The following is a 24474-nucleotide window of genomic DNA, read 5'->3' as shown; positions in this document are numbered from 1 at the left end:
ATTATTGTATTTATTTTTCTTTTCGGTGTGATTTGGTAATTATTCATTTGTCTACTAGATTTTGGTCAGTGATGCTTTCGACTTAGTATTCCTTGTACTATGATCTCGTATCGGGTTCGTGTATGTTCTGTTGAAACCGTATGTCGTCTCTCCACGATGTTTGACAAATGATTGCCTCGTGATTCATGTTTGGACTTTGGACTAAAACTTGAAAAATTTTATTACCCGATATTTTTTAACGGTTTAATTAAGTATCTTTTAAAATATTTTTAATCAAATTTTTATTATATTAATTTTATTGTACTGCTATTAGATTGATTATGTTTTATGGTAAAGAGTGTTGTACAGTTAAAAAAAGTACGAACATAAATTAAATGTGACAGAGATGAAGATATTGAGATAGATGAATAGTAATACGCGATTAGATAAAATAAGGAATGAAGATATAAAAGAGAGGGTTGTAGTAGTCTGTATTGTAGAAAAGATGGTAAAATCACGTCTCAAGTGGTTCGGACATGTGAGAAAATGACCGACAAAACATCTAGTAAGAAGGATGGATAAGATGGAAGATGGACAATGAGTAAAAGGTAGAGAAAGACCTAAGAAGACTATCCATGAGGTGGTCAAATGAGATCTACATATAAACGGTCTCTCTATAGACATAATACATGATAGAACTCAATGGCGTCATTTGATTCATGTAGTCGACCACACCTAGTGAGACAAGGTTTTGTTGTTGTTGTTGTTTGTTGTTGTTTTATTATATTAATTTAAAAAAATTAAAATAAATACATTTAAAAAGATTTAATAGCTTTTTTAATTTAAAATACAAATTTAATTTTAACACCTTCAATTTAGTTCTAAACACCATAAATATTACATTTCTAAGAAGAAAATTCTCTAAAATTTTCAAAACAAGTTTCAATCATAAACCCAGTAGTGACATCTCTAAAAGGAGTTGTCATCATTGGGCTCTTCCTCTGCACCGCTGGTGCACGAAATTGTGATATCCAGGCTCGAATAATCCCTGGCAACGTGAGCAACTTGGTACGCGTAATCGTGATTACACTTTAATTATGTAAAATTCATGGCTCTTTCTTTCCCTGGCAATGGCACCAAGAACATGGTGCCAATACCATGGTTCACAACTTCGATACAACTAACCAGCAAGTGCACTGGGTCGTCCAAGTAATACCTTACGTGAGTAAGGGTCGAATCCCACGGAGATTGTTGGTATGAAGCAAGCTATGGTCACCTTGTAAATCTCAGTTAGGCAGATATAAATTGATAATGGTGTTTTCGAATGATAAATAATAGAATAGGGATAGAGGTACTTATGTAAATCATTGGTAGGAATTTCAGATAAGCGAATGGAGATGCTTTTCGTTCCTCTGAACCTCTGCTTTCCTGCTATCTTCATCCAATCAGTCTTACTCCTTTCCATGGCTGGCTTTATGTGATACATCACCACTGTCAATGGCTACTTTCGGTCATCTCTCGGGAAAATGATCCAATGCCCTGTCACGGCACGGCTAATCGTCTGGAGGCATCACCCTTGTCAATGGCTTCATCTTATCCTCTCAGTGAATAATATGCTCACGCACCCTGTCACGGCACGGCTATTCATCTGTCGGTTCTCGATCATGCTGGAATAGGATTTACTATCCTTTTGCGTCTGTCACTAACGCCCTGCAATCGCGAGTTAGGAGCTCGTCACAGTCATTCATTCATTGAATCCTACTCGGAATACCACAGACAAGGTTTAGACTTTCTGGATTCTCTTGAATGCCGCCATCATTCTAGCTTACGCTACGAAGATTCTGGTTAGGAGATCTAAGAGATATTCATTCTAGCTTATTTCATGTAGAACGGAAGTGTTTGTCAGGCACGTGTTCATAGGGGAGAATGGTGATGAGCGTCACACATAATCATCACCTTCATCACGTTCTTGGGTGCGAATGGATATCTTAGAAGCGAAATAAGATGAATTGAATAGAAAACAGTAGTACTTTGCATTAATCTTTGAGGAACAGCAGAGCTCCACACCTTAATCTATGGAGTGTAGAAACTCTACCGTTGAAAATACATAAGTGAAGGTCCAGGCATGGCCGAGAGGCCAGCCCCCATGGTCTAAGAACTATGCGTTCAAAGATGTTCCTAAGATCCTAAGGTGATCAAAAGATGACTAATACAATAGTAAAGGGTCCTATTTATAATAAACTAGCTACTAGGGTTTACATGAGTAAGTAATTGATGCATAAATCCACTTCCGGGGCCCACTTGGTGTGTGCTTGGGCTGGGCTTGAGTGTTGCACGTGTAGAGGTCTTTCTTGGAGTTGAACGCCAGCTTTTGTGCCAGTTTGGGCGTTCAACTCTGGTTTTGGCTCCCTTTCTGGCGCTGGACGCCAGATTTGGGCAGAGAGCTGGCGTTGAACGCCAGTTTACGTCGTCTATTCTTGGCCAAAGTATGGACTATTATATATTGCTGGAAAGCCCTGGATGTCTACTTTCCAACGAAATTGAAAGCGCGCCATGTTGAGTTCTGTAGCTCCAGAAAATCCACTTTGAGTGCAGGGAGGTCAGAATCCAACAGCATCAGCAGTCCTTCTTCAACCTCTGAATCTGATTTCTGCTCAAGTCCCTCAATTTCAGCCAGAAAATACCTGAAATCACAGAAAAACACACAAACTCATAGTAAAGTCCAGAAATGTGAATTTAACATAAAAACTAATGAAAACATCCCTAAAAGTAACTAGATCCTACTAAAAACATACTAAAAACAATACCAAAAAGCGTATAAATTATCTGCTCATCACAACACCAAACTTAAATTGTTGCTTGTCCCCAAGCAATTGAAAATCAAATAGGATAAAAAGAAGAGAATATACTATAAATTCCAAACTATCAATGAAACATAGCTGCAATCATATGAGCGGGACTTATAGCTTTTTGCCTCTTGAATAGTTTTGGCATCTCACTTTATCCATTGAGGTTCAGAATGATTGGCATCTATAGGAACTTAGAGTTCAGATAGTGTTATTGATTCTCCTAGTTTAGTATGATGATTCTTGAACACAGCTTCTTTATGAGTCTTGGCCGTGGCCCTAAGCACTTTGTTTTCCAGTATTGCCACCGGATACATAAATGCCACAGACACATAATTGGGTGAACCTTTTCAGATTGTGACTCAGCTTTGCTAAAGTCCCCAATTAGAGGTGTCCAGGGTTCTTAAGCACACTCTTTTTTTTTTTTGAACCTTGACTTTAACCGCTCAGTCTCAAGTTTTCACTTGACACCTGCACGCCACAAGCACATGGTTAGGGACAGCTTGGTTTAGCCGCTTAGACCAGGATTTTATTCCTTTAGGCCCTCCTATCCACTGATGCTCAAAGCCTTGGGATCCTTTTTATTTGCCCTTGCCTTTTGGTTTTAAGGGTTATTGGCTTTTTGCTCTTGCCTCTTGGTTTTAAGAGCTTTTGGCTTTTTCTGCTTGTTTTTTCTTTTTCTTTCTATTTTTTTTTGCCTATTTTTTTTTTCTGCAAGCTTTGTTCTTTGTTGCTTTTTCTTGCTTCAAGAATCATTTTTATGATTTTTCAGATTATCAAATAACATGTCTCCTAGTCATCATTCTTTCAAGAGCCAACATATTTAACATTCTTAAACAACAACTTCAAAAGACATATGCACTATTCAAGCATACATTCAGAAAACAAGAAGCATTGTCACCACATCAATATAATTAAACTAAGTTCAAGGATAAATTCAAAACTCATGTACTTCTTGTTCTTTTGAATTAAAATATTTTTCATTTAAGAGAGGTGATGGATTCATAGGACATTCATAACTTTTAAGACATAGTTACTAACTACTAATGATCATGTAATGAAGACACAAACATAGATAAGCACATAACATAGAAAACGAAAAACAGAGAAAACAAGAACAAGGAATGAATCCACCTTAGTGATGGTGGCGTTTCCTTCTTGAGGCACCAATGATGTCTTTGAGCTCTTCTATGTCTCTTCCTTGTCTTTGTTGCTCCTCCCTCATTGCTTTTTGATCTTCTCTTATTTCATGGAGCATGATGGAGTGCTCTTGATGTTCCACCCTTAGTTGCTTCCAATAATTGTGTGGAAGAAAATGTATCCCCTGAGGTATCTCAGGGATCTCTTGATTTGCAGTCAAATGTTCTACCACTGAGCTATAGACCCTTGATGGAAGCTTTTGTCTTCCCTTTCCCCTTTCTAGAGGTTTCTCTGGCCTTAGGTGCCATCAATGGTTATGGAAAAAAACAAAAAAGTTATGCTTTTACCACACCAAACTTAGAATGTTGCTCGCCCTCGAGCAAAAGAAGAAGGAATATAAGAAGAAGAAGAAGATATGAAGGAGATGGAGGGAGGTGTGTATTCGGCCATATGGGTGGGATTGGGTGGGAAAGAGATGTTGAATTTTGAAGGTAAGTGGGTGTATGGATGTGAGTGGTAAAGGGTTAATAGGGAAGAGTGTTTATTGGGAATAGAGGATGATTGAGAAGAGAGAAGAGAGTGAGTGGAGGTAGGTGGGGATTCTGTGGGGTCCACAGATTCTGAGTTGATCCTGTGAGGTCCACAGATCCTGAGGTGTCAAGGTATTTACATCCCTGCACCAATTTAGGCATGTAAAATGCCCTTGCATACAACTCTGGGCGTTCAGCGCCAGGTTGGTGGCCATTTTGGGCGTTCAACGCCCATTTGCTGCCTTTTCTGGCGTTGAACGCCAGAACCATGCTTGTTCTGGGCGTTCAGCGCCAGGATGTTGCCCATTTTGGGCGTTCAGCGCCAGAACCATGCTCTGTTCTGGCGTTTGAACGCCAGGCAGATGCTCCTCCAGGGTGTGATTTTTCTTTTGTTGTTTTTGATTCCGTCTTCAATTTTTATATTTATTTTGTGATTCCACATGATCATGAACCTAAGAAAACATGAAAAATAATAATAATAGAGTTAGATAAATAAACATTGGGTTGCCTCCCAACAAGCGCTTCTTTAATGTCAATAGCTTGACAGTGGGCTCTCATGGAGCCTCACAGATGTGCAGAGCTTTGTTGAGACTCTCCAACACCAAACTTAGAGTTTGGATATGGGAGTTCAACACCAAACTTAGAGTTTGGTTGTGGCCTCCCAACACCAAACTTAGAGTTTGACTGTGGGGGCTCTGGTTGGCTCTGTTTTGAGAGAAGCTTTTTCTGCTTCCTCTCCATGGTTGCAGAGGGAGATCCTTAAGTTTTAAACACAAGGGAGTTCTCATTCCATTGAAGGACTATTTCACCTTTGTCAACATCAATCAAAGCTCTTGCTGTGGCTAGGAAAGGTCTTCCTAGGATGATGGATTCATCCTCTTCCTTTCCAGTATCCAGGACTATGAAATCAGCAGGGATGTAAAGGCCTTCAACCTTTACTAACACATCCTCTACTTGTCCATAAGCCTGTTTTCTTGAACTGTCTGCCATCTCTAATGAGATTTTAGCAGCTTGCACCCCATAGATTCCCAGTTTCTCTATTACAGAGAGGGGCATGAGGTTTATTCCTGAACCAAGGTCACATAAAGCCTTAAAGATCATGGTGCCTATGGTACAGGGTATTATGAACTTTCCAGGATCCTGTCTCTTTTGAGGCAATGTCAGTTGATCCAGATCACTTAGTTCATTGATGAACAAGGGAGGTTCAACTTCCCAAGTATCAATGCCAAATAATTTGGCATTCAGCTTCATGATTGCACCAAGAAACTTGGCAGTTTGCTCTTCAGTAACATCCTCATTCTCTTCAGAAGAGGAATACTCATCAGAGCTCATGAAGGGCATAAGGAGGTTCAATGGAATCTCTATGGTCTCTAGATGAGCCTCAGATTCCTTTGGTTCCTCAGAGGGAAGCTCCTTATTGGTCACTGGACGTCCCAGGAGGTCTTCCTCCTTGGGATTCACGTCCTCCTCTCCCTCACTGGGTTCGGCCATTTTGCTTATGTCAATGGCCTTGCACTCTCCTTTTGGATTCTCTTCTGTATTGCTTGGGAGAGTACTGGGAGGGATTTCAGTGATCCTTTTACTCAGCTAGCCCACTTGTGCTTCCAAATTTCTAATGGAAGACCTTATTTCATTCATGAAGCTTTGGTGGACGAAATTGTGATCACATTAATGTAGTACTCTTTGTTATTGTATGGAATCATTATCATGGCTCTTTACTATGTGTGGACACAACTCCGTTCAACTAACCAGCAAGTGTACTAGGTCGTCCAAGTAATAAACCTTACGTGAGTAAGGGTCGATCCCACAGAGATTGTTGGCTTGAAGCAAGCTATGGTCACCTTGTAAATCTCAGTTAAGTTGACTCATATGGGCTACAATATATTATGTAAATAAAACATAAAGTAAGGATAGAGATACTTATGTAGATTCATTGGCAGGAATTTCAGATAAGCGAATGGAGATGCTTTTCGTTCCTCTGAACCTCTGCTTTCCTGCTATCTTCATCCAATCAGTCTTACTCCTTTCCATGGCTGGCTGTATGCAAGGGCATCACCGTTGTCAGTGGCTACATCCCCTCCTCTCAGTGAATCATATGCTCACGCACCCTGTCACGGCACGGCTATTCATCTGTCGGTTCTCGATCATGCTGGAATAGGATTCACCCTCCTTTTGCGTCTGTCACTAACGCCCAACAATCGCGAGTTTGAAGCTCGTCACAGTCATTCAATCATTGAATCCTACTCAGAATACCACAGACAAGGTTTAGACCTTCCGGATTCTCTTGAATGCCGCCATCATTCTAGCGTACGCCACGAAGATTCTGGTTAGGAGATCTAAGAGATACTCATTCTAGCTTAATTCATGTAGAACAGAAGTGTTTGTCAGGCACGCGTTCATAAGGGGGAAGGATGATGAGCGTCACACATAATCATCACCTTCATCACGTTCTTGGGTGCGAATGGATATCTTAGAAGCGAAATAAGAAGAATTGAATAGAAAACAGTAGTACTTTGCATTAATCTTTGAGGGACAGCAGAGCTCCACACCTTAATCTATGGAGTGTAGAAATTCTACCGTATGAAAATACATAAGTGAAGGTCCAGGCATGGCCGAGATGGCCAGCCCCCTATGGTCTAAGAACCAGGCGTTCAAAGATGATCCTAAGATCCTAAGATGATCAAAAGATGCCTCATACAATAGTAAGAGGTCCTATTTATAATAAACTAGTCACTAGGGTTTACATGAGTAAGTAATTGATGCATAAATCCACTTCCGGGGCCCACTTGGTGTGTGCTTGGGCTTGGGCTTGAGTGTTACACGTGCAGAGGCCATTTGTGGAGTTGAACGCCAGTTTCTGTGCCAGTTTGGGCGTTCAACTCTGGTTTTGGATCCTTTTCTGGCGCTGGACGCCAGATTTGGGCAGAAGGCTGGCGTTGAACGCCAGTTTACGTCGTCAATTCTTGGCCAAAGTATGGACTATTATATATTGCTGGAAAGCCCTGGATGTCTACTTTCCAACGCAATTGGAAGCGCGCCATTTCGAGTTCTGTAGCTCCAGAAAATCCACTTTGAGTGCAGGGAGGTCAGAATCCAACAGCATCAGCAGTCCTTTTTCAACCTCTGAATCTGATTTCTGCTCAAGTCCCTCAATTTCAGCCAGAAAATACCTGAAATCACAGAAAAACACACAAACTCATAGTAAAGTCCAGAAATGTGAATTTAACACAAAATCTATTAAAAACATCCCTAAAAGTAACTAGATCCTACTAAAAACATACTAAAAACAATGTCAAAAAGCGTATAAATTATCCGCTCATCACAACACCAAACTTAAATTGTTGCTTGTCCCCAAGCAACTAAAAATCAAAATAGGATAAAAAGAATAGAATATACTATAAATTCCAAACTATCAATGAAACAGAGCTTCAATCATATGAGCGGGACTTATAGCTTTTTGCCTCTTGAATAGTTTTGGCATCTCACTTTATCCATTGAGGTTCAGAATGATTGGCATCTATAGGAACTCAGATTTCAGATAGTGTTATTGACTCTCCTAGTTCAGTATGATGATTCTTGAACACAGCTTCTTTATGAGTCTTGGCCGTGGCCCTAAGCACTTTGTTTTCCAGTATTACCACCGGATACATAAATGCCACAGACACATAATTGGGTGAACCTTTTCAGATTGTGACTCAGCTTTGCTAAAGTCCCCAATTAGAGGTGTCCAGGGTTCTTAAGCACACTCTTCTTTTGCTTTGGACCTTGACTTTAACCGCTCAGTCTCAAGTTTTCACTTGACACCTACACGCCACAAGCACATGGTTAGGGACAGCTTGGTTTAGCCGCTTAGACCGGGATTTCATTCCTTTAGGCCCTCCTATCCACTGATGCTCAAAGCCTTGGGATCCTTTTTATTGCCCTTGCCTTTTGGTTTTAAGGGTTATTGGCTTTTTGCTCTTGCCTCTTGGTTTTAAGAGCTTTTGGCTTTTTCTGCTTGCTTTTTCTTTTTTTTTTCTATTTTTTTTTCGCCTATTTTTTTTTTTCTGCAAGCTTTGTTCTTTGCTGCTTTTTCTTGCTTCAAGAATCATTTTTATGATTTTTCAGATTATCAAATAACATGTCTCCTAGTCATCATTCTTTCAAGAGCCAACATATTTAACATTCTTAAACAACAACTTCAAAAGACATATGCACTGTTCAAGCATACATTCAGAAAACAAGAAGCATTGTCACCACATCAATATAATTAAACTGAGTTCAAAGATAAATTCGAAACTCATGTACTTCTTGTTCTTTTGAATTAAAACATTTTTCATTTAAGAGAGGTGATGGATTCATAGGACATTCATATCTTTAAGACAGAGTTACTAACTACTAATGATCATGTAATGAAGACACAAACACAGATAAGCACATAGAAAACGAAAAAACAGAGAAAGTAAGAACAAGGAATGAGTCCACCTTGGTGATGTCCTTGAGCTCTTCTATGTCTCTTCCTTGTCTTTGCTGCTCCTCCTTCATTGCTTTTAGATCTTCTCTGATTTCATGAAGGATGATGGAGTGCTCTTGATGTTCCACCCTTAGTTGCTTCCAATAATTGTGTGGAAGAAGATGTATCCCCTGAGGTATCTCAGGGATCTCTTGATTTGCAGTCGAATGTTCTACCACTGAGCTTATAGACCCTTGATGGAAGCTTTTGTCTTCCCTTTCCTCTTTCTAGAGGTTTCTCTGGCCTTAGGTGCCATCAATGGTTATGGAAAAAACAAAAAAGCTATGCTTTTACCACACCAAACTTAGAATGTTGCTCGCCCTCGAGCAAAAGAAGAAAGAATAGAAGAATAAGAAGAAGATATGGAGGAGATGGATGTGAGTGTGTATTCGGCCATATGGGTGGGATTGGGTGGGAGAGAGATGTTGAATTTTGAAGGTAGTGGGTGTATGGATGTGAGTGGTCAATGAAAAACAAAAGGGATGATCATGAATGGAAAGAGAGATGATGAGGTAGGTGGGGATCCTGTGGGGTCCACAGATCCTGAGATGATCCTGTGGGGTCCACAGATCCTGAGGTGTCAAGGCATTTACATCCCTGCACCAATTTAGGCATGTAAAATGCCCTTGCACACAACTCTGGGCGTTCAGCGCCAGGTTGGTGCCCATTTTGGGCGTTCAACGCCAGAACCATGCTCTGTTCTGACGTTTGAACGCCAGACAGATGCTCCTCCAGGGCGTGATTTTTCTTCTGCTGTTTTTGATTCCGTTTTCAATTTTTATATTTATTTTGTGACTCCACATGATCATGAACCTAAGAAAACATGAAAAACAAGAATAATAGAGTTAGATAAATAAACATTGGGTTGCCTCCCAACAAGCGCTTCTTTAATGTCAATAGCTTGACAGTGGGCTCTCATGGAGCCTCACAGATGTGCAGAGCTTTGTTGAGACTCTCCAACACCAAACTTAGAGCTTGGATATGGGAGTTCAACACCAAACTTAGAGTTTGGTTGTGGCCTCCCAGCACCAAACTTAGAGTTTGACTGTGGGGGCTCTGGTTGACTCTGCTTTGAGAGAAGCTTTTTCTTCTTCCTCTCCATGGTTGCAGAGGGAGATCCTTGAGTTTTAAACACAAGGGAGTCCTCATTCCATTGAAGGACTATTTCACCTCTGTCAACATCAATCACAGCTCTTGCAGTGGCCAGGAAAGGTCTTCCTAGGATGATGGATTCATCCTCTTCCTTTCCAGTATCCAGGATTATGAAATCAGTAGGTATGTAAAGGCCCTCAACCTTTACTAATACATCTTCTACTTGTTCATAAGCCTGTTTTCTTGAGCTGTCTGCCATCTCTAGTGAGATTTTAGCAGCTTGCACCCCATAGATTCCCAGTTTCTCTATTACAGAGAGGGGCATGAGGTTTATACCTGAACCAAGGTCACACAGAGCCTTAAAGATCATGGTGCCTATGGTACAGGGTATTATGAACTTTCCAGGATCCTGTCTCTTCTGAGGCAATGTCAGTTGATCCAGATCACTTAGTTCATTGATGAACAAGGGAGGTTCAACTTCCCAAGTATCAATGCCAAATAATTTGGCATTCAGCTTCATGATTGCACCAAGAAACTTGGCAGTTTGCTCTTCAGTAACATCCTCGTTCTCTTCAGAAGAGGAATATTCATCAGAGCTCATGAAGGGCATAAGGAGGTTCAATGGAATCTCTATGGTCTCTAGATGAGCCTCAGAGTCCTTTGGTTCCTCAGAGGGAAGCTCCTTATTGATCACTGGACGTCCCAGGAGGTCTTCCTCTTTGGGATTCGCGTCCTCTCCTCTCCTCACAGGTTCGGCCATGGCGCTTATGTCAATGGCCTTGCATTCTCCTTTTGGGTTCTCTTCTGTATTGCTTGGGAGAATACTAGGAGGGATTTCAGTGATCCTTTTACTCAGCTGGCCCACTTGTGCTTCCAGATTTCTAATGGAAGACCTTGTTTCATTCATGAAACTTATAGTGGCCTTAGATAGATTAGAGACTAGATTTGCTAAATTAGAAGCATTTTGTTCAGAGTTCTCTCTCTGTTGCTGAGTTGATGATGGAAAAGGCTTGCTATTGCTAAACCTGTTTCTTCCACCATTATTAAAGCTTTGTTGGGGCTTTTGATCCTTCCATGAGAAATTTGGATGATTTCTCCATGTTGAGTTATAGGTGTTTCCATAAGGTTCACCTAAGTAATTCACCTCTGCTATTGCAGGGTTCTCAGGATCATAAACTTCTTCTTCATGAGAAGCCTCTTGAGTACTGTTGGATGCAGCTTGCAGTCCATGCAGACTCTGAGAGATCATTTTGACTTGCTGAGTCAATATTTTATTCTGAGCCAATATGGCATTCAGAGTATCAACTTCAAGAACTCCCTTCTTCATAGACGTCCCATTACTCACAGGATTCCTTTCAGAAGTGTACATGAACTGGTTATTAGCAACCATGTCAATGAGTTCTTGAGCTTCTGCAGGCGTTTTCTTTAGGTGAATGGATCCACCTGCAGAAGTATCCAATGACATCTTTGATAACTCAGACAGACCATCATAGAATATATCCAGGATGGTCCATTCTGAAAGCATGTCAGAAGGACACTTTTTGGTCAACTGTTTGTATCTTTCCCAAGCTTCATAGAGGGATTCACCTTCTTTCTGCCTGAAGGTTTGAACATCAGCTCTAAGCTTGCTCAGCTTTTGAGGAGGAAAGTACTTGGCTAAGAAAGCCGTGACCAGCTTACCCCAAGAGTTCAGGCTGTCTTTAGGTTGAGAATCCAACCATAATCTAGCTCTGTCTCTTACAGCAAAAGGGAAAAGCATGAGCCTGTAGACTTCAGGATCGACTCCATTAGTCTTAACAGTATCACATATCTGCAAGAATTCAGTTAAGAACTGAAAAGGATCTTCAGATGGAAGTCCATGAAACTTGCAGTTCTACTGCATCAGAGAAACTAATTGAGGTTTCAGCTCAAAGTTGTTTGCTCCAATGGCAGGAATGGAGATGCTTCTTCCATGTAAATTGGAATTAGGTGCAGTAAAGTCACCAAGCATCTTCCTTACATTATTATTATTATTTTCGGCTATCATCTCTTCTTCCTGTTCGAAAATTTCTGAAAGGTTATCTCTGGATTGTTGTATTTTAGCTTCTCTAAATTTTCTCTTCAGAGTCCTTTCAGGTTCTGGATCTGCTTCCACAAGAATGTTCTTATCCTTGCTCCTAATCTGAGCAACAAGATGAACCGTCAGTTGTCCAAACTCAAACAATCCCCGGCAACGGCGCCAAAAACTTGGTGCACGAAATTGTGATGTCCAGGCTCGAACAAATCCTGGTAATGGCTCCAAAGCTTGGTGCTTTGATCTTAATTCATGATTTGTCACAACTTCGATACAACTAACCAGCAAGTGTACTGGGTCGTCCAAGTAATAAACCTTACGTGAGTAAGGGTCGATCCCACAGAGATTGTTGGCTTGAAGCAAGCTATGGTCACCTTGTAAATCTCAGTTAAGTTGACTCATATGGGCTACAATATATTATGTAAATAAAACATAAAGTAAGGATAGAGATACTTATGTAGATTCATTGGCAGGAATTTCAGATAAGCGAATGGAGATGCTTTTCGTTCCTCTGAACCTCTGCTTTCCTGCTATCTTCATCCAATCAGTCTTACTCCTTTCCATGGCTGGCTGTATGCAAGGGCATCACCGTTGTCAGTGGCTACATCCCCTCCTCTCAGTGAATCATATGCTCACGCACCCTGTCACGGCACGGCTATTCATCTGTCGGTTCTCGATCATGCTGGAATAGGATTCACCCTCCTTTTGCGTCTGTCACTAACGCCCAACAATCGCGAGTTTGAAGCTCGTCACAGTCATTCAATCATTGAATCCTACTCAGAATACCACAGACAAGGTTTAGACCTTCCGGATTCTCTTGAATGCCGCCATCATTCTAGCGTACGCCACGAAGATTCTGGTTAGGAGATCTAAGAGATACTCATTCTAGCTTAATTCATGTAGAACAGAAGTGTTTGTCAGGCACGCGTTCATAAGGGGGAAGGATGATGAGCGTCACACATAATCATCACCTTCATCACGTTCTTGGGTGCGAATGGATATCTTAGAAGCGAAATAAGAAGAATTGAATAGAAAACAGTAGTACTTTGCATTAATCTTTGAGGGACAGCAGAGCTCCACACCTTAATCTATGGAGTGTAGAAATTCTACCGTATGAAAATACATAAGTGAAGGTCCAGGCATGGCCGAGATGGCCAGCCCCCTATGGTCTAAGAACCAGGCGTTCAAAGATGATCCTAAGATCCTAAGATGATCAAAAGATGCCTCATACAATAGTAAGAGGTCCTATTTATAATAAACTAGTCACTAGGGTTTACATGAGTAAGTAATTGATGCATAAATCCACTTCCGGGGCCTACTTGGTGTGTGCTTGGGCTTGGGCTTGAGTGTTACACGTGCAGAGGCCATTTGTGGAGTTGAACGCCAGTTTCTGTGCCAGTTTGGGCGTTCAACTCTGGTTTTGGATCCTTTTCTGGCGCTGGACGCCAGATTTGGGCAGAAGGCTGGCGTTGAACGCCAGTTTACGTCGTCAATTCTTGGCCAAAGTATGGACTATTATATATTGCTGGAAAGCTCTGGATGTCTACTTTCCAACGCAATTGGAAGCGCGCCATTTCGAGTTCTGTAGCTCCAGAAAATCCACTTTGAGTGCAGGGAGGTCAGAATCCAACAGCATCAGCAGTCCTTTTTCAACCTCTGAATCTGATTTCTGCTCAAGTCCCTCAATTTCAGCCAGAAAATACCTGAAATCACAGAAAAACACACAAACTCATAGTAAAGTCCAGAAATGTGAATTTAACACAAAATATATTAAAAACATCCCTAAAAGTAACTAGATCCTACTAAAAACATACTAAAAACAATGTCAAAAAGCGTATAAATTATCCGCTCATCAAGCTTACAGTGGCCTTAGATAGATCAGAGACTAAGTTTGCTAAATTAGAAGTATTTTGTTCAGAGTTCTCTGTCTGTTGTTGAGTGGATGATGGAAAGGGTTTATTATTGTTAAACCTGTTTCTTCCACCATTATTAAAGCCTTGTTGAGGCTTTTGATCCTTCCATGAGAAATTTGGATGATTTCTCCATGATGAGTTATAGGTGTTTCCATAAGGTTCACCTAAGTAATTCACCTCTGCTATTACAGGGTTCTCAGGATCATAAGCTTCTTCTTCATAAGAAGCCTCTTGAGTACTGTTGGATGCAGCTTGCATTCCATGCAGACTCTGAGAGATCATATTGACTTGCTGAGTCAATATTTTATTCTGAGCCAATATGGCATTCAGAGTATCAACTTCAAGAACTCCCTTCTTCATAGGCGTCCCATTATTCACAGGATTCCTTTCAGAAGTGTACATGAACTGGTTATTAGCAACCATGTCAATGAGTTTTTGAGCTTCTGCAGGCGTTTTCTTTAGGTGAATGGATCCACCTGCAGAAGTGTCCAGTGACATCTTTGATAGCTCAGATAAACCATCATAGAATATATCCAGGATGGTCCATTTTGAAAGCATGTCAGAAGGACACTTTTTGGTCAACTGTTTGTATCTTTCCCAAGCTTCATAGAGGGATTCACCTTCTTTCTGTCTGAAGGTTTGAACATCAGCTCTAAGCTTGCTCAGCTTTTGAGGAGGAAAGTACTTGGCTAAGAAAGCCGTGACCAGCTTATCCCAAGAGTTCAGGCTATCTCTGGGTTGAGAGTCCAACCAGATTCTAGCTCTGTCTCTTATAGCAAAAGGGAAAAGCATGAGCCTGTAGACTTCAGGATCTACTCCATTAGTCTTAACAGTATCACATATCTGCAAGAATTCAGTTAAGAACTGAAAAGGATCTTCAGATGGAAGTCCATGAAACTTACAGTTCTGCTGCATCAGAGAAACTAATTGAGGTTTCAGCTCAAAGTTGTTTGCTCCAATGGCAGGAATGGAGATGCTTCTTCCATGTAAATTGGAATTAGGTGCAGTAAAGTCACCAAGCATCCTCCTTACATTATTATTATTTTCAGCTGCCATCTCCTCTTCCTGTTCAAAAATTTCTAAAAGGTTATCTCTGGATTGTTATATTTTAGCTTCTCTTAATTTTCTCTTCAGAGTCCTTTCAGGTTCTGGATCTGCTTCCACAAGAATGTTCTTATCCTTGCTCCTGCTCATATGACAAAGAAGAGGACACAGAATAATAATAATAATAATAATATGGATCCTTTATACCACAGTATAGGGATCCTTGTGTTAGTAGAAGAAAAGAAGGGAAGAAAATCTGAACTCAGAGAGAGAGAGGGGGTTCGGATTTTTGGAGAGTTGAAGGAAAGATGTTAGTATATCAATAAACAAATAGAAGAAGATGAGAGGGGGAAGTGAATTTTCGAAAATAATTTTTGAAAAAGAGTTAGTGATTTTCGAAAATAGTTTTTGAAAAAGGTTAGTATTTTTTTCGAAAAATTTTTAAAATCAAAAATAAAAATAATTAGTTAATAAAAAAGAAATTTTTGAAAAAGAGGGAAGATATTTTCGAAAATTAGAGAGAGAGAGAGTTAGTTAGGTAGTTTTGAAAAAGTTAAGAAACAAACAAAAAGTTAGTTAGTTAGTTGAAACAAATTTGAAAAGATAAGAAGTTGGGAAGTTAGAGAAGATATTTTGAAATCAAATTTTGAAAAAGATAAGATAAGAAGATATTTTTTTGAAAAGATATGATAGAAATTAGTTTTTGAAAAAGATTTGAAATTTTTTTAAAATCACAATTAATGACTTGATTCACAAGAAATCACAAGATATGATTCTAGAACTTAAAGTTTGAATCTTTCTTAACAAGTAAGTAACAAACTTGAAATTTTTGAATCAAAACATTAATTGTTTATGTTATTTTCGAAAATTTAATACAAAAATAAGAAAAATATTTTTGGAATTTTCGAAAATAACTAAGAAATTTGATTTGACTCATAAGAAACAACTTTGATTTTTAAAATTTTTTGAAAAAGTCAACTCAATTTTCCAATTTGATGAGAGAAAAAGGGAAAGATATTTTTTTGATTTTTGAAATTTTTATGAAAAACATGAAAATTATGCAATGCATGAAATTTTTAGATCAAAACATGTGATGCATGCAAGAATGCTATGAATGTCAAGATGAACACCAAGAACACTATGAATGTCAAGATGAACATCATAGACACAATTTCGAAAAATTTTTAATGCAAAGAAAACATGCAAGACACCAAACTTAGAATTCTTTAATACTTAGACACTAAGAATTCAAGAATGCATATGAAAAACAAGAAAAGACACAAAACAAAAAAAATCATCAAGATCAAACAAGAAGACTTACCAAGAACAACTTGAAGATCATGAAGAACACTATGAATGCATGAAATTTCGAAAAATGCAAGATGCACATGCAATTGACACCAAACCTATAACATGACTCAAGACTCAAACAGGAACACAAAAATATTTTTGATTTTTATGATTTTCTAATTTTTTTTGTATTTTTTTTCTAAAATTAATTGAAAAAGGAAAATAAGGATTCCAAAATTTTTAATATGAATTTCAGAAATCTTGCCATGTTAGTCTAAAGCTTCAGTCTAGGAATTAGACATGGCTCACTAGCCAGCCAAGCTTTCAATGAAAGCTCCGGTCCAAAACACTAGACATGGCCAATGGCCAGCCAAGCTTCAGCAGATATGGATACTTTTCATGTATAGAGCAACTAAGTGTGTGAAAATCTCTTCATTTGTGATGGTAAGTTGAAACCCCAGTCCAAAAGATTAGACATGGCTTACAGCCAGCCAGGATTCAACAAATCATCCTGAAACACTAGAATTCATTCTTAAAAATTCTGAAAAAAAAATATTTTTGAAAACATTTTTTTTTCGAAAACAGATAAGAAATTTTTTTGAAATATTTTTGAGAAAATTTTGAAAAGAAAACAAAAAGAAAATTACCTAATCTGAGCAACAGGATGAACCGTCAGTTGTCCAAACTCGAACAATCTCTGGCAACGGCGCCAAAAACTTGGTGCACGAAATTGTGATATCCAGGCTCGAACAATCCCTGGCAACGTGAGCAACTTGGTACGCGTAATCGTGATTACACTTTAATTATGTAAAATTCATGGCTCTTTCTTTCCCTGGCAATGGCGCCAAGAACATGGTGCCAATACCATGGTTCACAACTTCGATACAACTAACCAGCAAGTGCACTGGGTCGTCCAAGTAATACCTTACGTGAGTAAGGGTCGAATCCCACGGAGATTGTTGGTATGAAGTAAGCTATGGTCACCTTGTAAATCTCAATTAGGCAGATATAAATTGATAATGGTGTTTTCGAATGATAAATAATAGAATAGGGATAGAGGTACTTATGTAAATCATTGGTAGGAATTTCAGATAAGCGAATGGAGATGCTTTTCGTTCCTCTGAACCTCTGCTTTCCTGCTATCTTCATCCAATCAGTCTTACTCCTTTCCATGGCTGTCTTTATGTGATACATCACCACTGTCAATGGCTACTTTCGGTCATCTCTCGGGAAAATGATCCAATGCCCTGTCACGGCACGGCTAATCGTCTGGAGGCATCACCCTTGTCAATGGCTTCATCTTATCCTTTCAGTGAATAATATGCTCACGCACCCTGTCACGGCACGGCTATTCATCTGTCGGTTCTCGATCATGCTGGAATAGGATTAACTATCCTTTTGCGTCTGTCACTAACGCCCTGCAATCGCGAGTTAGGAGCTCATCACAGTCATTCATTCATTGAATCCTACTCGGAATACCACAGACAAGGTTTAGACTTTCTGGATTCTCTTGAATGCCGCCATCATTCTAGCTTACGCCACGAAGATTCTGGTTAGGAGATCTAAGAGATATTCATTCTAGCTTATTTCATGTAGAACGGAAGTGTTTGTCAGGCACGTGTTCATAGGGGAGAATGGTGATGAGCGTCACACATAATCATCACCTTCATCACGTTCTTGGGTGCGAATGGATATCTTAGAAGCGAAATAAGATGAATTGAATAGAAAACAGTAGTACTTTGCATTAATCTTTGAGGAACAGCAGAGCTCCACACCTTAATCTATGGAGTGTAGAAACTCTACCGTTGAAAATACATAAGTGAAGGTCCAGGCATGGCCGAGAGGCCAGCCCCCATGGTCTAAGAACTATGCGTTCAAAGATGTTCCTAAGATCCTAAGGTGATCAAAAGATGACTAATACAATAGTAAAGGGTCCTATTTATAATAAACTAGCTACTAGGGTTTACATGAGTAAGTAATTGATGCATAAATCCACTTCCGGGGCCCACTTGGTGTGTGCTTGGGCTGGGCTTGAGTGTTGCACGTGTAGAGGTCTTTCTTGGAGTTGAACGCCAGCTTTTGTGCCAGTTTGGGCGTTCAACTCTGGTTTTGGCTCCTTTTCTGGCGCTAGACGCCAGATTTGGGCAGAGAGCTGGCGTTGAACGCCAGTTTACGTCGTTTATTCTTGGCCAAAGTATGGACTATTATATATTTCTGGAAAGCCCTGGATGTCTACTGTCCAACGCAATTGGAAGCGCGCCATTTTGAGTTTTGTAGCTCCAGAAAATCCACTTTGAGTGCAGGGAGGTCAGAATCCAACAGCATCAGCAGTCCTTCTTCAACCTCTGAATCTGATTTCTGCTCAAGTCCCTCAATTTCAGCCAGAAAATACCTGAAATCACAGAAAAACACACAAACTCATAGTAAAGTCCAGAAATGTGAATTTAACATAAAAACTAATGAAAACATCCCTAAAAGTAACTAGATCCTACTAAAAACATACTAAAAACAATACCAAAAAGCGTATAAATTATCCGCTCATCAACCGCTCGTTTCCATCAGCGAGCTTCTCGTCTTCACTGCATAATTCGTCAGCTTCTCATCAGTGTGGTCTTTCTCTTCTCTGCTGCGCCAAAAACGAATCTTAACAACGTGCTCTTCCTCTTCATTGCCTCCTCGCCATTTCCCGTCTCGTAAAGGCGCCGCCTCCTTCAAATTTTCTGCATTAACATAGTTCTTTGTCTTTCATTGATTTTTTTTCTGGTTAATAAAAGATTCTATATTTTTAATATATGCATAATTTTGGATATGTATGTGATATTTTTTTTTATATTTTTGTGTTAAGAATTTTTTTCTGCACAACTCTGTTTGATTTAGAATTTGTTACCTCCTTCACATTCTCCAGGTTATGTTAGGATTAGTATTGGGCATATAGCCCAATTAGAAAAGTATACTATAAATAGAAGTATGATATAATAGTGTAGGTAAGCATGATATAATTAGAAACTCTAATTTTCTTCTTGACCCTAATTCTAGAGATTTTTATTCTATTCTTTCCGATTTCTATCTAATTTTCTCTATTCCTTGATACAATATCGTATCAAATGGTGCTTTAATTGAACACCATCTCGGCGGTGATCACTGCTCTCCATAGTGGTTCAAATTCAAGTCACATTTCTGGGCATGATGATCTCATAATGTTCAATGGTAAGAACAGATATTGGTGGATCTTTTATGCTTGGAAGTTGTGGAATGCTACTGAAAAATCTGAAGCTCAACGTTTTTAGGAGATCACTGAAAGACTGATTGGCTGCGATCTGACGTGGTTCCAACTCTAGCGATGGTGCAATCCCATGGCAGATTGGCCGACCTTCAAGCTAGCATTCCTACAGCGTTACCAACCAGATTTCAGACAAGTATTACCAGAAATTGCTCAAAACAACATTTCAAATTAGAAAATCGATTTAGAAGAAGCACTGTCAAAATTCAGATATCAACCAGAATATATATGGAATGAGAACTGAAGGTTCTCAACATGGTAAAGGTGCCCGCATAGTTAATATATAAGGTCTCGGAAAAGCAAGAGGCATTTTCTTGAACTCCGAAACTCAGATCAATCTTAAGATTTATTCTACACCAACAATATAGGTAATCTAACTTAGGGATTCTAACCCTAGTTTAACTCTGTACCTTCTGTCTCCTTCAAACCTCCGAATCACCAGTGGAACAACTCTCATTGTGTCTCTACCATATGAAAAGTCTCTCAGATACAAGCACAAACAAAACAAACAAGGAAAACACGGATATATATAGCAGTCACAGTAGATAGAACAAGTAACAGTTAATTATAGATAAGCAATTAGGCAAACCAAGGCAAATGCATACCCAAACAAATCATACAAATGCATATGATATATGCCTGTCTTATGGCTGATGATATCATCTGTCGGTTATATAGTCAAACCCGACATGTCCTGGTAGCTAACCTTGGACAGAAACACTCCAGCGTAGAGCAAGTGAGTCTGAGCCACAACCCCCTTACTACTACCCGCTTAACCCAGAGCAAGTGGAATGAACCACTACTGCTGCTACTACCCAGACGGGTGTTTAAGAACTCAACCCAGAGTAAGTGGAATAAACCACTACTGCTGCTACTACCCAGACGTCTGAATCACTGACCCATAGCAAGTGGAACGAACCACAACCCTTGCTACTGTCCAGGTATCATTTCAAAATTCATTCTCAATATCATTTCAATTCATACAAAAATCATAATTAAAATTGATCTTCATCATCATCAAGAATCAAACTCATTCATCATCATCTCATAATATCATAATTATTCTCATCATGTCTCATTCATCACTTTTAATACCTCATCAAGTCTATTACACACTTCTCAAGTCTCCTTCGATACCAAAACTAGCTCCCTGAACACACTTACTCATATTCCGTAGCCTAAAACCTAGCTATCGGATCCTAAACAGAGTTTTCAGAGTTTTGGAAAAATTGGACTAATGGTTGATAGTTCAAAAATTCTGAATTCTCAACAAAAATGGTGGTTTTGGAGGGTTACAAGCTTGCCGGGAAGGTCAAACAGTTAAAACAAAATTTTAGTGTAAAACAGAGCATCAAGCATATGCATGGTACTGTGCGTATGTATCATGGTGTGCGTACGCACAACTTGCAATTTCCCCAGGGTGTGCATATGCACGCCCCCTCATGCGTATGCATGAGTCTCACCAACACTCTGGTTTGCGCGTGCGTACGGTAGTGTACGTACGCACGCACACCAGAAATTCTAGTTTTCATAACTTGTTGCAGAATTCAGTTTTACAACCTATTCCGAGGGTTACCTGAAACTGCAGGTCGATCTCGGATGAGATCTGTTGTGATAGCCGGAGCAGTCGTGTCCGACTTGTTGGAGCTGGTGCTGCTGATCCTTGATCACCAGAGGGTGGTGGTACCTGCAAGAGACTCCGATGCTTAAGTTAGCATGGGCTTTTAGCAAGTATTTTTAGTAGAATTAGAATGAGTTATACTTGGGTGCTCCAGTGTATTTATAGAGGTGCGGGGTGACCTTTAAGATAAGTTAGTTATCTTATCTTATCTTTTAGGGGAACCGCCCTATCTTTTAAGGCTTTGCCACCTTTAGAATGGGCTGCACTCCTTCGTTTGGGCCTGCTTGGGCCTTTATGGTGATTTGGCCGAACTCTTTAAGGAGAGGTCGGTGGCGGTCCAACCTTAAGAGGTCGGTCGCTCTTGTCTTCAGTCAGCCAGGGTTGCATAGCTCGACTCATGGTATGAACAGTGCCCCTTCTCGAGTTCGATCTTCTCCTTGAGGTTGTGTCTTTAGACTTCGATCCCTTTGAGGAAGTTGTGCTCAAGCATTTCGTTTTTGGTCGATTTCTTGCATAACTCCTGTTGAGATTGCTTCCACTTGAATGCGAAGCGTTTTCCTTCTTTCTTTTAATTGTAGCACGCATTTGCGCTTTTCTTGGGAATGTGCGAGGGCCTTAAAAGCCCATTTACTTCTTGCCGTTTCCTCTTTTCCCTCGTCGTTCTTCATTTTGAAATTAAAGAAGCAGTTTTGCCTTTACTTTCAGTTTCTTCTCTTCTTTTCTTCTTTGCTCCTCTCTTGCTAACTTCTTTTGATTTTTCGCCCTTCAAGCCTCCTTCCTTATCTGTTCGAAAAAAGCGCTTCGTTGGTGCGCGTTCCTGGTTGCTTCTGTCTAGACCGTTTATCGCTTCCTATTCCCTTTTCAGGTTGGTACTTTCTTCTTCCTTTCTTATGTTTTGATAGTCGCTTTTACTGTTATATGCTTGCAAAATTTTTATTTTTATTGAGTTTGCCTTGAGAAGCTTGATTCTTTCCGCGAAAAGGTTGCGTCTTTTTGTTGTTTATCGTGGCGTCGTGATTTTCTCTGCTGCTCCCTATGTGCGCTTTGTTGCTATCAGTAGTTTTTTTGTTGCTGAATGTTTAAGCTTTTTGCATGATTGAAAAAGTTATGGCTGGTTTAGCGTTCCAATTTTTTGCATCATCTCCTTTTCTGGGTTCTTTATTCTGTTGTTGCCTCCAAAGGGTGCCCCTGGGCTTTGCTGAATTCTCCTTGTTTCCGCAAACCCTGGGGTGCCCTTTTTGTTGTCCCACCTTTATGTTGATTGGCTGTTCCTTCCTTTTTGATTTTCATCCGAGTTGTTTAGTAGTGACCCTTGTTATCTTCCTTTGCATAGGTGCAGTTTTACTGTATGTCTTTCCGAAAAAATATTGTCGAGATGTCTACCAAGATCCCCACGGGCATGGCCGACTGGCTGGACTCTATAGTCCTTATGTGCGTCACTGTGGCCGACCCAGAATACTGTGAGAGGCTTAGGAGATTCCATAGGATTTGTAGCAATAGGGACGATGAAAAGAACTATGAACGGTTATCGCCCGACCCTGAGGAGAGGGTTAGTTTCCCTCCCTTGACTCAAGGAGAACGGCCTTTCTTTTATGTTTATGATTACTTTTTTAGTCAGCTGAATATCATTATCCCTTTTACTGCTTTTGAGACCGACCTCTTATGGACTTGTAACGTGGCCCCTTCTCAAATCCATCCGAACTCTTCGGGCTTCATAAAAATCTTTCAGTTGTTGTGTCAGGAATTGGGTGTTCGACCTACTATACCTCTCTTTCTTTATCTGTTTGTGTTGGCCAAACTTGGAGTAGCCAAAAAAAGGCTTCTTGGGTCTCTTTCCGAGCTACCCAGGGAAAAAAGGTGTTTGCAATGTTTGATGAGTCCTTCCGTGATTTCAAGAACTACTACTTCAATGTCTGAGTTGCTAGGGATGCTCGGCCCTTCTTTCTAGATGAGAATAATGAACCCACTTTTCTTTTGTGGTGGCAAAAGGATACGGTAACTACCAAATATTCTTGGGAGAGCCTGGACGAAGTTGAACAGGCTTTTGTGAATGTTTTGGAGGAGCACTGGGGGGAACCTCCTCATTTAGATACCAAGAGGTTTCTGGGGGATCCTTCCCTTCTCCGTGCTGAGCTGGGTAGTATCCGACTTCTTTTCTGATAACTTTTCCTTTGTTTTTATTTGCCGACTTGTTCTTTCCTTTATTTTTAACTTGTTTTTTTGGTGTCTTTTTCAGAGATGGTGAAGTCCAGTGACTCTATGAAGGCCTTCTGCAGGGCCAAGAAGGCGACGACTGTACAAAACATATCGGCCAAGACTGTAGATGGAGGGTCTTCTCAAGTGCCTCCGAAATAGCCGACTTCTAATGCTTCTGGGCCGAGGAAGATCATTCCGACTCCTCAAGTCCGGATGATTCCTTCTGACCCTATTTAGCCAACTTCCGGTACTGCCTCCTCTCCTACTGTTGCTGATCCTCCCCCAAAGCGTAAAAAAACTATTGGTACTTATGATTTGAATAGCCAGGAGTTTGACGGCGTGGGTTTTACCAACGAGCTGATATTCCTTTATGGTAAAGTTCCCTTGGATGATGTGTCCATTCTTCGCCATCTGGATTCTATTACTAGTAGTAGTGTTCGGATGGCCAACTTTGGGGCGGCCTTGTTTCGTGTTGTCCGGGATTCTTTGGTTCATGCGACTAAGGCTTTTATGGAGGACGCCAAGTCGGAGTTTGATAGGATTAAGGGTTTGAAGGATGAACTTGATGCTAAGGTGGCTAAGCTGGAGCTGGATGTGGAGAGGGAGAAGTCTCGGGCTACTGCGGCTGAGGCAGCTGTAAATTTGGCTGGAGAAATGGCAAAAAAGTACAAGGAGAGCTACACCCGTACTTATGGCGAGCTGCTGGAGTTTAAAGAGAGGTTTGAGTCTGCTCAGGCTGACTATGCTGAGCTCCAGGGTCATCTGGTGGGCAGTGTGACTGATGCATATGAGAATTTGAAGGCCCAGGTCCGAGTTCTTGCCCCTGAGCTCGACCTCACTTTATTCAGTTTGGATAACATAGTGGAGGATGGCAAGATCGTGCCTGCCCCAGATGACGAGGATGAGAGTCCTCCTATTGTGCCGCCAGGTAAAGCTGCAGCTACTTCAGCCTCTTCCGCCCCCTCTGAGGCCGACCAGCCAGAGTCCGATCCCGACGT

The 24474-nt window shown here is 40.4% G+C and overlaps 2 non-coding genes across 2 annotated transcripts; both read left to right on the top strand.

Moving 5' to 3' along the window:
* The first annotated feature begins 11598 nt into the window (after positions 1-11598).
* LOC148550809 (small nucleolar RNA R71) lies at positions 11599-11706 on the top strand. The gene has a single exon (XR_015893592.1). It is a non-coding gene; the product is annotated as a small nucleolar RNA R71 (small nucleolar RNA).
* A 2891-nt stretch (positions 11707-14597) lies between these two features.
* On the top strand, positions 14598-14705 carry LOC148550808 (small nucleolar RNA R71). Its single transcript, XR_015893174.1, has one exon. It is a non-coding gene; the product is annotated as a small nucleolar RNA R71 (small nucleolar RNA).
* The last annotated feature ends 9769 nt before the right edge of the window (positions 14706-24474 follow it).

The sequence above is a fragment of the Arachis ipaensis genome, chromosome B7 (genome assembly GCF_059453495.1).
Source record: "Arachis ipaensis isolate K30076 ecotype BB chromosome B7, ASM5945349v1, whole genome shotgun sequence".
Classification (NCBI taxonomy): domain Eukaryota; kingdom Viridiplantae; phylum Streptophyta; class Magnoliopsida; order Fabales; family Fabaceae; genus Arachis; species Arachis ipaensis.
The sequence above is the reverse complement of the archived record's forward strand: the minus strand, read 5'-3'. Positions and strand labels throughout refer to the sequence as shown.